An 11,847-nucleotide genomic window follows, 5' to 3' on the forward strand; every position below is an offset into this window, starting at 1 on the left:
AGAGAGAGAGAGAGAGAGAGAGAGAGAGAGAGAGATTTCCTAGTTATGTTGCGAGATTTTTTAAATCGTTTCTTAGCAAACAATAATGACTTAAGGTTATACTAATAGTATGTACCATAATTTTTAATGCTCAGCACACAAAATGTGCAACTCATTCTGTCTTAATAAGACAAAGTTACGCAGCTGCAAATATAGCAATACAAATCCTTCTGCATCAAAAGTATTAATGATGCAACATTTTTCATTAATTTTAATATACAAAAACAAATATTTTACTTATATAAAGACTAAAATATAAATATAATTATCCTCAAGTATGTCTGTAGTGAATCATAGGACTAGTTTTGTACCCTACCACCATTGATTAATACCTCATATAACTTTCATCCAAATTTACATTCCTTTTCCAAAACAAGGCAAACTGTTTTATATTTGAATCGTGTAAGTAAAGAGGTTTTCAACTTGTGTAGTTAATTAATGTTATTAATCCTTTAACACTTAAGTTCAGATAACAATGTAAAATAACGGAAACCAATATAAAATTCAAAATCGATTGAAAATGTTTGGTTGAATAGCTAAAATAAATCAGATTTGTTTGTTACGCCACAAGAAATGATCGACGTTACATTTTTAATGATCGGCCCTTTTTTAAATATTAAATACCGAACAATGTAAGTTGGCTTCGTGATAAAGGATATTTTCGTGACTAATTTATTGCTTCACTCTGTTGTTAGTTGTTTGCTTAGCATAGGCTACCAAAGTTCCAAAGACAATCATTTGTGCACTAAACTTTTCATCGCGCTAAGCAAGTAAGACCCATGAATTCGTAATAAACACCGCAGTTTTTCGTAAACGCCAACAAAACACTGCTTTCTATTTGCAAGACAGTTCCTCTCTGGCCAAGGTGGGCGAAATTATTAAAGAACCTCCTCAATCACGAACTATACCAAACCACGGCAGTTGTTTGGTAATCCCGTGATGGACGCAATATCAAATGTACTCTCAGTCATGAGTCTTGTCGGCCTGTGGACTCCTCAGGGATGGGACAGTTCTTGGAAAGGAATCGTTTACAAAATGTACGCAAAGATTCTGGACGCCCTGCTCTTGACTTATTTCATCCTGAAGACCACACATACCTACTTCAGCATAAACAGAAACCACCTAGACATCCTGCTGGAGAGCCTTTTCGAGTCCTTGTACATCATGATCCTCAGCCTGCAGCGGTTCATAATCCGTTGGGAAGAATCAAATCTGCGGGGTATCATCCAGGAACTCTCTTCGCTTCCGTGTGGTCATCCTTTGTTCAGAGCTTACGAGAGACACAGCAGGAGAGTCAGCATCATCCTCGCCTTGGGTGGAGTTGCTGCAGCCATCATTTATCTGGTCAATTTCCTGATCGGAACCAACACGGACACCACTTGGCGTTACGGACCATGGAAGAAGACGAACCCACAGAGAAGACTGTTCGTGGAAATATGGCTGCCGTTCGATGAAACCGTTCTCTCCGTACTATGAGATTGTCCAGCCCATCGACTTTTTCTGCATGACGGTGACTTGCACGTCCCTGTACATCTTCAGCTCCCTCATACCGCTGATACTGGTCAGAATCTGCTGTCACTTCAGGGTCATCGCAACCGAGCTAGAGAAAAACTTGGAGTTCGAGCAACGCAACAGTATCATTCAATGCCGCAACCGGGACACTGAGAAAAAGCGAGACCTGAAGAGTTTGATTCAGTATCATCAAAGCGTTCTCAGGTATTTATTGTGAACCACATTCGTTTGTTGAATCGACAGTAGATGATGCTGCCTTCTTTTTCCGAGAACGAAGGAATCATCGAAACATTCCACTTACATAATGCAATTCCAGCTTAGCCCTAGACTGCACCCTGTCTAGGGTGCAGTTCTACTTAGAAGTACGATGAGTGGTCACTAATAAATCAAGTAAATTGTATTTTTCAGACTAGTCTCAATGATGAACACTTTGTTTCACTGGATTATACTATTGAAGGTCGTCCTATTGTCTCTGCCTGTCATGCTGTGTGCTCTAACACTTTCACAGGTATTACATATATATCTCCAATCAAAACAGAAAAAAGGAACATAGCCTAAAATTTCTCTATATTTAGTTTAAACAAGACATTTTCAAGAGATAGGTAAACATATTAACAAAAAATAATGAACAAAAGAAACATTCTATGTTAATAAAACTAATTTTGAATTAGGTACAAAGAGAAAATAATTATGCATAATACCAGGAGTATAAATTTATAAATTAAATTTGTAGTTAAATGTGTAATTTAATAAAATAAAACAAATTAAAATTGTAAAGGATAATTTATATCTACGACCATCTATACCGTAAATTTAGACCATCCGGATGTTTAGTTTGTATGACCCTCTGATGAGCTATTTCTAAATAATTCATTTCAGTTTATGGGGATTCTGAATTTCGTTAATACTTTTTAAAGAAAAACATTCATCAAATTTTCTTTATGCTCCATTGCTGAAATAGGATTGGATTTAATTTTAAGGTTAGTATCGCTGCGATTTTTGTTCATTCTAATGTGCAATGGAGTTATAGTCTGACCAATGTATTCTTTCGGACAATCTTTACATGACGATTAATAAATAACATTGCTGGATTCACAAGTCATTTTACCAATTATCGGATAATTCCTTTTTTTGTGCTGCTATAGAAATGTATTGAATTTATTATTAAATTAAATTTTTTTGCAGCGAGGCTTACAACAGGGTTCACAGCCAAAAGGTTTGTTTAAATGTTGGGTTAGGTCATCATGTGTGTAAAACAACACACACACACACACACACACACACACACACACACCACACACACACACACACACACACACACACACACACACACACACACACACAGTGGAACTATGACAGTTCGTAGATCAACCACCAGTCAAGAGCTATCCAAGATTTCAAATTATGCAGACTTAGGCTAATTATTGTAAAGAATTTGTATATATATAATTTATAGATGCATGGAAAGGGGCGGAAAGAAAATTTCGAACTATCCAAAAACCTCGACCCCCCCCCCACCCCCCCCCCCCCCCACCCCCCCCCCCCCCCACCCCCCCCCCCCCCCACCCCCCCCCCCCCCCACCCCCCCCCCCCCCCACCCCCCCCCAAGATGCTTCCTCACGTGACCATGCCCCGTAATGAGACCAATTAATACGAATCAAAATTATTTTCAGTTATTCTGTAAAGTGTATAGGCTACTGTTTAAATATCTAAACTACGAAAAATTGGAATTTTTTATTAATAATTTAGAAAAATATGGAATTTTTTTATGCGTATTTATATGTTTAATATGAGACATAGCTACTAGACAGTTATTGCAAAGTGGTTTAAAAATGCGATTATTTGCCAGTATAATCTGTAACTTTACTGGTGTATTTATACATACATTGTACTAAGATATCTAATACAATACTACTAATACAATAACAGTGCTTACAGTGCTTGTTTTACATCTCACTTCGAATGTGAGAGGTAGACTCCCTAACTTCCAGCTGCGTCTTTGACCAAACGTCTCGGAAACTGGGATTTTCTCAGTTTTTTTTATAATGACGTTCGTTTATCCCTAAGAATATTTTCGGGACACTCAAAAGTTCCGGAATTCAGTTTCCAAATAGAGCTGTTTAGACATTTCGCTTAATTTTATATCATGACAAAATTAATATATTTGGATTTTGCAAACAACTTGATTAATTTCACTCGTCTGCTCTTTAACTGTGTGTTTGCACTAGTGTACTTAACAAAACAGCAAAACTACCAAAATAATGGCTGTTACTGAGAAATTTATGTCAGTCTAGTTGTACTTGTATTCAAGTATTAATAGATTAGTAGTCTTGTACGTACAGTGTCGTAACTGCTTGCAAATGCAGGGATTACTTATTGTAATGATATGACATTTACAAATCTATTAATTTTATAAGAGGGAGCGTTTTGATTACAAAGCTGAGAACATTAAATTCATTTAGGTTTTATTGTTAGATTTTATAAAAAATGAGTATAACAAATAGATTTTTTCTACTAGATCGTGATGGTGGTGGTGGGGAGGGTTTTAAAATTTATCTCGGTTTACTCCGGGAATGATTTGGTTAATGTACCTAAATCTCTTCACTGTACATCAAACGGATTTTGATATTGTGGGACAAACCAGCCTAAAAGAAAATGTAATGCCTACATTGTGGGTTACCCATTTTGCTGTCTTTATTTGTACTCGTTTTTCGTGTATTCGTGTATTCGTTTTTCGACGGTATGAATATCTGTAAACCCTGAGAAGACGATACAGTATAAGTGTATGTTTTTGGTTCGGTCTGGAAATTATATAAAGATTTATATACCTACCAGTATAATTCATGAGTGAATAATGGACGCGATGTCCTCTTGACGAGTTTCAGTCACAAAAAAATTGCGTCTGGTGTGTTGCTTTGTGATTCCATTTGCTATAGTCACGAGCTCACTTCGCTCGCGTGTTTCCTCAAATTGTAGTCACGGAACGAATAATTCTTTGAATTGTGTTATTGCCTGGCCCTCTGTTTCTTTCGACTACTGTAAATATGCAGTCCAACGGCGTCAAAGGAAACCAATTTCGAGTTTCTATTTGAATCACACTACGGCAGCTAATATTTATCCAAGCAAATACAAAAATACGTTGCGTTCTGTGATTCTATCAATGCCAAACACATTGGTCTATATTTACTGTGAATAAAGTTTCTTTTTAATCACTTTTAAGAATATTTGTTGGTGATATTTTGGAATAAAAATATGCTTGTTTTTATTCTCATATCTAAGTGATGTACACATATAACAATTTCTCATCATAATTTTTGGTTTTCCAGCAAATTTAATCTCAAAACCTCCTCTCGTTAAAACGTAAAATACATATTTTTAGTGATTCAGTGGCGTATATAAAAAATATTTTGGGGGGCTGAGGTTGGATGGTAAGGTAAAAAATCCTCAAAAAATATGAGCTCGGGTATCTTCCCCCGGGAAAATTTATTGTGCCTTAAGACCTCATATGTGTTATAGCCTGAAAAAACTACTTGAGAGTAAAATTTAAATGTTTTTGTCTTTCAAAAATTGGGGGGGGGGGCACTCGAGCTCCCTGAAACCCCCCCCCCCTTTTATACACGCCCATGGCTAAGGTAGTGAGTTGAACCTGTGTGAAAATGCTTTATTCAAACCGTTATTGGAATCTGGTTTCACAGTCATAAGCTAAAACACTAACGAACCACTCCAGGTTTACCAGAGGCTACAAAACTTTCAACATAAACCAGAGTGGGACCTGTTTCTTATCAAGGAAGCGATCATAGATAAAGTAAAGTGTATGAGACGATCCAAACTTGGATTGGAACACAAATCCCTGTTGGAATAAACTAAAATAACTAACCAACCACTCGGTTTACCAGAAGTGGCAAAAACGTCCCATATAAAACAAAGTGAACCAGGTTCTTATCGAGGAAGCGCTCACAGATAAGATAAAGACAGTGTGTGGGCCAATCCAAACTGATGGATAAGCTAAAGCAATAACCGACCACTCGGTTTACGAGAAGTGGCAAGAAGTTCCACATAAAACGTACATTCTGTTTTATATGGAAGAGTGTACCAGTTTCTTATCGAGGGAAGCGCTCACAGATAAGATAAAGACAGTGTGTGGGCCAATCCAAACTGATGGATAAGCTAAAACAATAACCGACCACTCGGTTTTACGAGAAGTGGGCAAGAAGTTTCCACAAAAAACGTACATTCTGTTTTATATGGAAGAGTGTACCAGTTTCTTATCGAGGAAGGAAGCGCTCACAGATAAGATAAAGGCAGGTTATGGGAGAATTTGACGAACTAACCTAGTTATCCTCTAAGGTACAATCATTAGATTTGACTCTTGTATTTTACAATATTTCAAATAAATAAAAATCGAGGTGTAAAATAAAAAGTAAACATTTGTCGTTCGTTAAAATTGGTGAGCAGTGTCGGACATTAACAGTTCAAATCTGGATAATTTTGAGATATTACTGTCTTTTACGAACAGATTTTGCATTGACACCTGCAACAACATTATGCAGTTGTGCAAGTTCCCTTGCAGTTTTACTCACACAGTGTGAACATAGTCAATCCTGCATGTGCATCGCATTGCAGAATGATCTCGCTCCACGTGCAGACAGAAAGTGTCGTATCAGCTAAACTGTTGCAGTAACTCACCCACTTGTTTCGCCTCACACTCAACACCCTCCGGTGATCTGTCCTAATTCGCTATATTTAGTTTCTCAACAATGAAATCATCTGAAAGCAACTCCGGCTAGAGGACGCAATCAGCTGGCCCACTAGCAGATCAGCTGTTTACTATCGGCCAGATGTTAATTACCGAACCCTCCCGCCAATCTCCAGTTTGCGTCACTTCATGGCTAGTTCCTTTCTGTGTCGCGGTGGCGTCCTTCTGGCCGTATGTTCACAGCCATGTTTTCACCTTGGCACACGCTTTCCTTTCCTTGATCTAAAATGTTGTCTTCCGTTTTAGGTGTTAACTTCACTTGTAAATTCCATCCACTACATTTTTGTTCGTTCAATGGGGAAGTTGCACGATACTGCTTAAGTTACGGAAATTGAATTACAGATAATGCTAAAGAAGGCTTTGTATAACCTTAAGTATTAGATACACAAAGTTGAGGAAGGATGTCGCGTATTAAGTGTTGTTGAGGTTATGTTCAAAATTTCAAGTCTGTAGCTCATTTCATTTTTGAGATTTACTGTGAGCAGCTACACATATAATGTAGAAAAGAAACGTTTACACCACCCTCCGATAGACAAAGAGGAATTTAGCTACCCTACTGGGTGATAGGCTGCACTAACGCTCAAACAAAATCCCATAAATATAAATGCCCTATCATAGAATCTTTAATGTTTCCTATATAGAAATTAAGCACCATTAAACATTTCAGGTCTGTAGATATAGTGCGGACAAACTGACATAAAGATATTAAGTTTCAAACCTGTCGTTTATAGGCTTCGCTAACGCTCATCCAACAAAAGAAAGATGAATCATTTCATTAACATCGCTTCTTGGCATTTGGTGTAATGTTTTGAATTTGGTCTCCGGATTTTGTACGACCTTTTGATGTTTCCGTCACAGAGAGTAAGATACGCTCGCCCTCCTCATAATTTGGATCGAACTGAGTAGCAAAATTTTGCAATTTACAAAGCTTTTTATTCTAGAGCGATGATCCTTTTCTTGTTTCCATCTCAGAATAAGATACGCTCGCCCTCCTCATAATTTGGATCGACTGAGTAACAAATTTTGCCAATTTACAGTGTTGATTCTAGAGCGTTGATACTTGATCTTGTTTTCCATCTCTGTAATAAGATACGCTCAACCTCCTCATGATTTGGTTCGACTGAGATAACAAATTCTGCCAATTTACAAAGTGTTGATTCTAGAGCATTGATCCTTTTGTTGTTTCCATCTCAGAATAAGATACGCTCACCCACCTCATGATTTGGATCTACTGGATAACAAATTCTGCCAATTTACAAAGCCTTGATACTAGAGCGTTGATCCTTTTGTTGTTTCCATCTCCGATTAAGATACGCTCGCCCACCTCATAATTTGGATCGACTGAGTTAACAAATTTTGCCAATTTACAAAGCTTTTATTCTAGAGCGATGATCCTTTTGTTGTTTCCATCTCCGATTAAGATACGCTCGCCCTCCTCATAATTTGGATCGACTGAGTAACAAATTCTGCCAATTTACAGTGTTTGATTCTAGAGCGTTGGATCCTGTTCTTGATTCCATCTCAGAATAAGATACGCTCAACCTCCTCATGATTTGGTTCGACTGAGTAAACAAATTCTGCCAATTTACAAAGTGTTCATTCTAGAGCGTTGATCCTTTTGTTGTTTCCATCTCCGATTAAGATACGCTCAACCACCTCATGATTTGGATCTACTGGATAACAAATTCTGCCAATTTACAAAGCCTTGATTCTAGAGCGTTGATATCCTTTTGTTGTTTTCCATCTCCGAATAAGATACGCTCACCCACCTCATGATTTGGATCTACTGGATAACAAATTCTGCCAATTTACAAAGCCTTGATACTAGAGCGTTGATCCTTTTGTTGTTTCCATCTCCGATTAAGATACGCTCGCCCTCCTCATAATTTGAATCGACTGAGTAACAAATTCTGCCAATTTACAAAGCTTTTATTCTAGAGCGATGATCCTTTTTCTTGTTTCCATCTCAGAATAAGATACACTCAACCACCCCATGATTTGGATCAACTGGATAACAAATTCTGCCAATTTACAAAGCGTGATTTCTAGAGCGTTGATCCTTTACTTGTTTCCATCTCAGAATAAGATACGCTCACCCACCTCATGATTTGGATCTACTGGATAACAAACTTTACCAATTATCAAAGCCTTGATTCTAGAGCGTTGATCCTAACAAATTTTGCCAATTTACAAAGCTTTGATTCTAGAGCGATGATCCTTTTCTTGTTTCCATCTCAGAATAAGATACACTCAACCACCTCATGATTTGGATCTACTGGATAACAAATTCTGCCAATTTACAAAGCGTTGATTCTAGAGCGTTGATCCTTTTCTTGTTTCCATCCTCAGAATAAGATACGCTCAACCACCTCATGATTTGGTTCAATTGGATAACAAACACTTTACCAATTATCAACAAGCGTTGATTCTTTGATTCTAGAGCGTTGATCCTTTTCTTGTTTTCCATCTCCGAATAAGATACGCTCAAGCACCTCCTGATTTGGATCGACTAGATAACAAATTTTGTCAGTTTTCAAAGCGTTAATTCTTTGATTCTAGAGCGATGATCCTTTTTTTAATTCCATCTCTTATTTAACCACCTCATGATTTGGATCGACTGGATAACGAATTTTGTCAGTTTACAAAGTGTTTGAACATTCTCAAAGTATCGTAGCTATGGTGGTAAGGGTTTTATTCAATGTGAATGTTGAGTTTGATACAGTTCACCTTCCTCTTATTGCATCGCCTTATAATCTGACGTTGTAACAGATTCACTCCTGGAATCTGGAGTCGGTCCTCTTTAGGATTCAAGTCTGTGACAGTGGTTGATTCTAAACGATGCTCTAAGAGGAAATTGAACTGGAGCTAAATCCAAACATTTACATTGAATCAACACTTCCCACTATAGATACGTTACCGTATGTGTTTGTAATGTTGCCGTAAATAGTTACCGACTAATGGCAGTATTGTTGCCACATTTGCTAGCCGATAGGCGGGTTTTCTGTTCGTCTTGGTTGAGTGGCGAGGTCATACCTCATTACTCAGCCTATCTGAGAAAAGATAATCCTCGTCTTTTGACATTAAATGTGGGTTCCCGTACTTTCATTTTAGTTTGTGAATTCGTGTTCACGTTGAATTTGTGTTTTATTCTTATTATTTATTAAGCAGGTTTTCTATTATTCGTTTTGCATATAACTGTGAGTTTGTCGTAATTCATACCTTTAGCTCAGTTCTGCAATGAGTGTAAAGGAATGGAAAGATAATTTACAAAAAGTGTTTTCACAAAAAAGGGTAAGTATTGGCTTATGCGAGATGTGTAGGTTCAGGCATAGACACAGGTATGTAAATAAAGACTTCCAATGAATTTTCAAAACAATAAATTTTAAATTGCATCTTCCGAGACAGATATCTGCAGGGCCACAACATACATTTTAATAGCTTCTTTTCATACGACCCTATTGTATCAAAACTTGGATTCAAAAATCCTCGTTAGAATGATGTAATTTTTTCCATGTAAAACGTTATTAAATGCAATTTTAAGTGATTTTGAGTTTAAATTTCTTTAAAATGGGCAGCACATAAATGATAATTTTACTACGATCATTTGAATGTGGAAAGATTACCTTACATACTATCATTTGAAGCCATGAGCATGCTGAAAGTTGAACTGGAGTAAATGAATCACTCGTATTATAAAACCACTACCATTGTTGCATTAAATCATTTATTCCGAGTCATTAATTGAACAGTTTATGAAAAAACACCGGTTTCTGGTTCAGCCTTACCTAAGGCATTTTGAACGTTTTAAATATTTTGTGGCAAAAGATACGTTGATTATTTCTGCAGTAATGTTTTTGGTATATTTAAAAATTACAGGCGATCATCCAACCTCCGCACCTTAAACTCGTTAATCGTTTAAAGATGTTCAAGTTCAAAGCTGAGATTGGATATTAGAAAATATACAAGCAATACCATCAGTTACAGAAAAAACTCTGAGACAAAAAAAGCTTGTAAGAAATTGATTTTTAAATTCAAAACTCCGAAGGTTACTTTAGCGAAAGAGAAGTATTGTATGGTAAAATCTATGACCTCTTTATGGCAATGGTACAGATTCAACCTGTATGTTTAGAGATTGAGATAAAGGCGAAAAATATGTGGAGGGGAGGGACCGAGGAAAGGACAGAGAGAGAGAGGGGGGGGAGAACAATTGGGTCTCTAAGGTAATTTGTCTTTAACAAGACAAATTTCCGTATTTGTAATGTTTCAAGGAAAGTTTTTATTTCCACCTATTTACTGCTACGCCTCCAAATTAATAGTGACGTTTCTGTAAGAATTATTAAAGATGGTTTGCGAGGGGATTTCAAATAGTTAATGGCTCTGCAAACAAAAGAATTGTGCAAGTAGTAAAACAAACCAAATGCAAGATTTTCAAGCACCATTAACCATCTGTAAAACAGGAAAATCCTGTCTGTTAATGCTCACTTAATGTTAATATGCGTAAGCCGTCTTAACAAGAAATGCGGATAGTAATTTTGATATACGTTAAACAGAAATATCGATGCAAACTGTGTAACTATCTTTTAATACATTTATTCTGTTTAATAATTCTAATCTGTCTTTAGATCTTTTATAGACCAATAACACATCAGGAATAAAGGTATTATGGGTCGTTCTGAAAATAATTTGTAATTGTAGACAATAGACAATAGACAATATTCTTTATTTGCAATTTCTTTAAGTAATACAATGGCGTCAACATGTGATAATCTTGCTTTACAATTTTATGTATCTATTTATTTATTAATTTTGTGTAATGTTTTGTCATCTTATAAAAGGTCAAAAAAACTCCTTGGTCGAGTATAAGGGTCGCTCCACTAGCCAGTTCTGAAGTTCATTTTTTAACTGGTTTCCTCTCTTGTTCCTTAAGGTTTTGTGGCAATGAGTTGATGATTTTGCGGCCAATGTATGAAGGTTTTTTGCTAAATGTTGTTGTGTGGTGAATAGGAAGACTGTAGTCGGCTGCTCTCCTAGTGTTGTATGAATGTATGTCTTCATTTCTTGGAAGGTCCAGCTGATTGGTGTAGATGACAACTGCAAGTATGTAGAGTGATGTGACGGTTAAGATCTTAAGTGACTTGAACGCTTCTCTGCAGCTATCTGTAGGGCCTAGGCCTGCAATTGTTCTAATAGCGTTTTTCTGGAGGATCAGTTTTTTTGTTAAGGTTGGCCTCGGATGTTGAGCCCCAAGAAATTAATCCATATCTAATGTGAGATTCTACCATCGCGTAGTAGGCTGTTTTGGCTAATTCCCGGGCCTCCCATCCACATCATTTTTTTAACTACAAATTTCCCAGATGAGAGTTTCCAATCATCAATTGTAAGCCCCAGTAGTTTTGTCTTTTGTTCCGTTGAAATATTGGGAATATCTGGTATTTGTTCATGTCTTCTGCTAAAATTGATATGTGTGGTTTTGGATGGATTGATAGCTAAGTCATTTTGAAGACAGTATTGGAGTGCTTTGTCTGTAGATGATAAAATGC

Source organism: Homalodisca vitripennis, chromosome 6 (assembly GCF_021130785.1).
Source record: "Homalodisca vitripennis isolate AUS2020 chromosome 6, UT_GWSS_2.1, whole genome shotgun sequence".
In the NCBI taxonomy this organism is placed as follows: Eukaryota; Metazoa; Arthropoda; class Insecta; order Hemiptera; family Cicadellidae; genus Homalodisca; species Homalodisca vitripennis.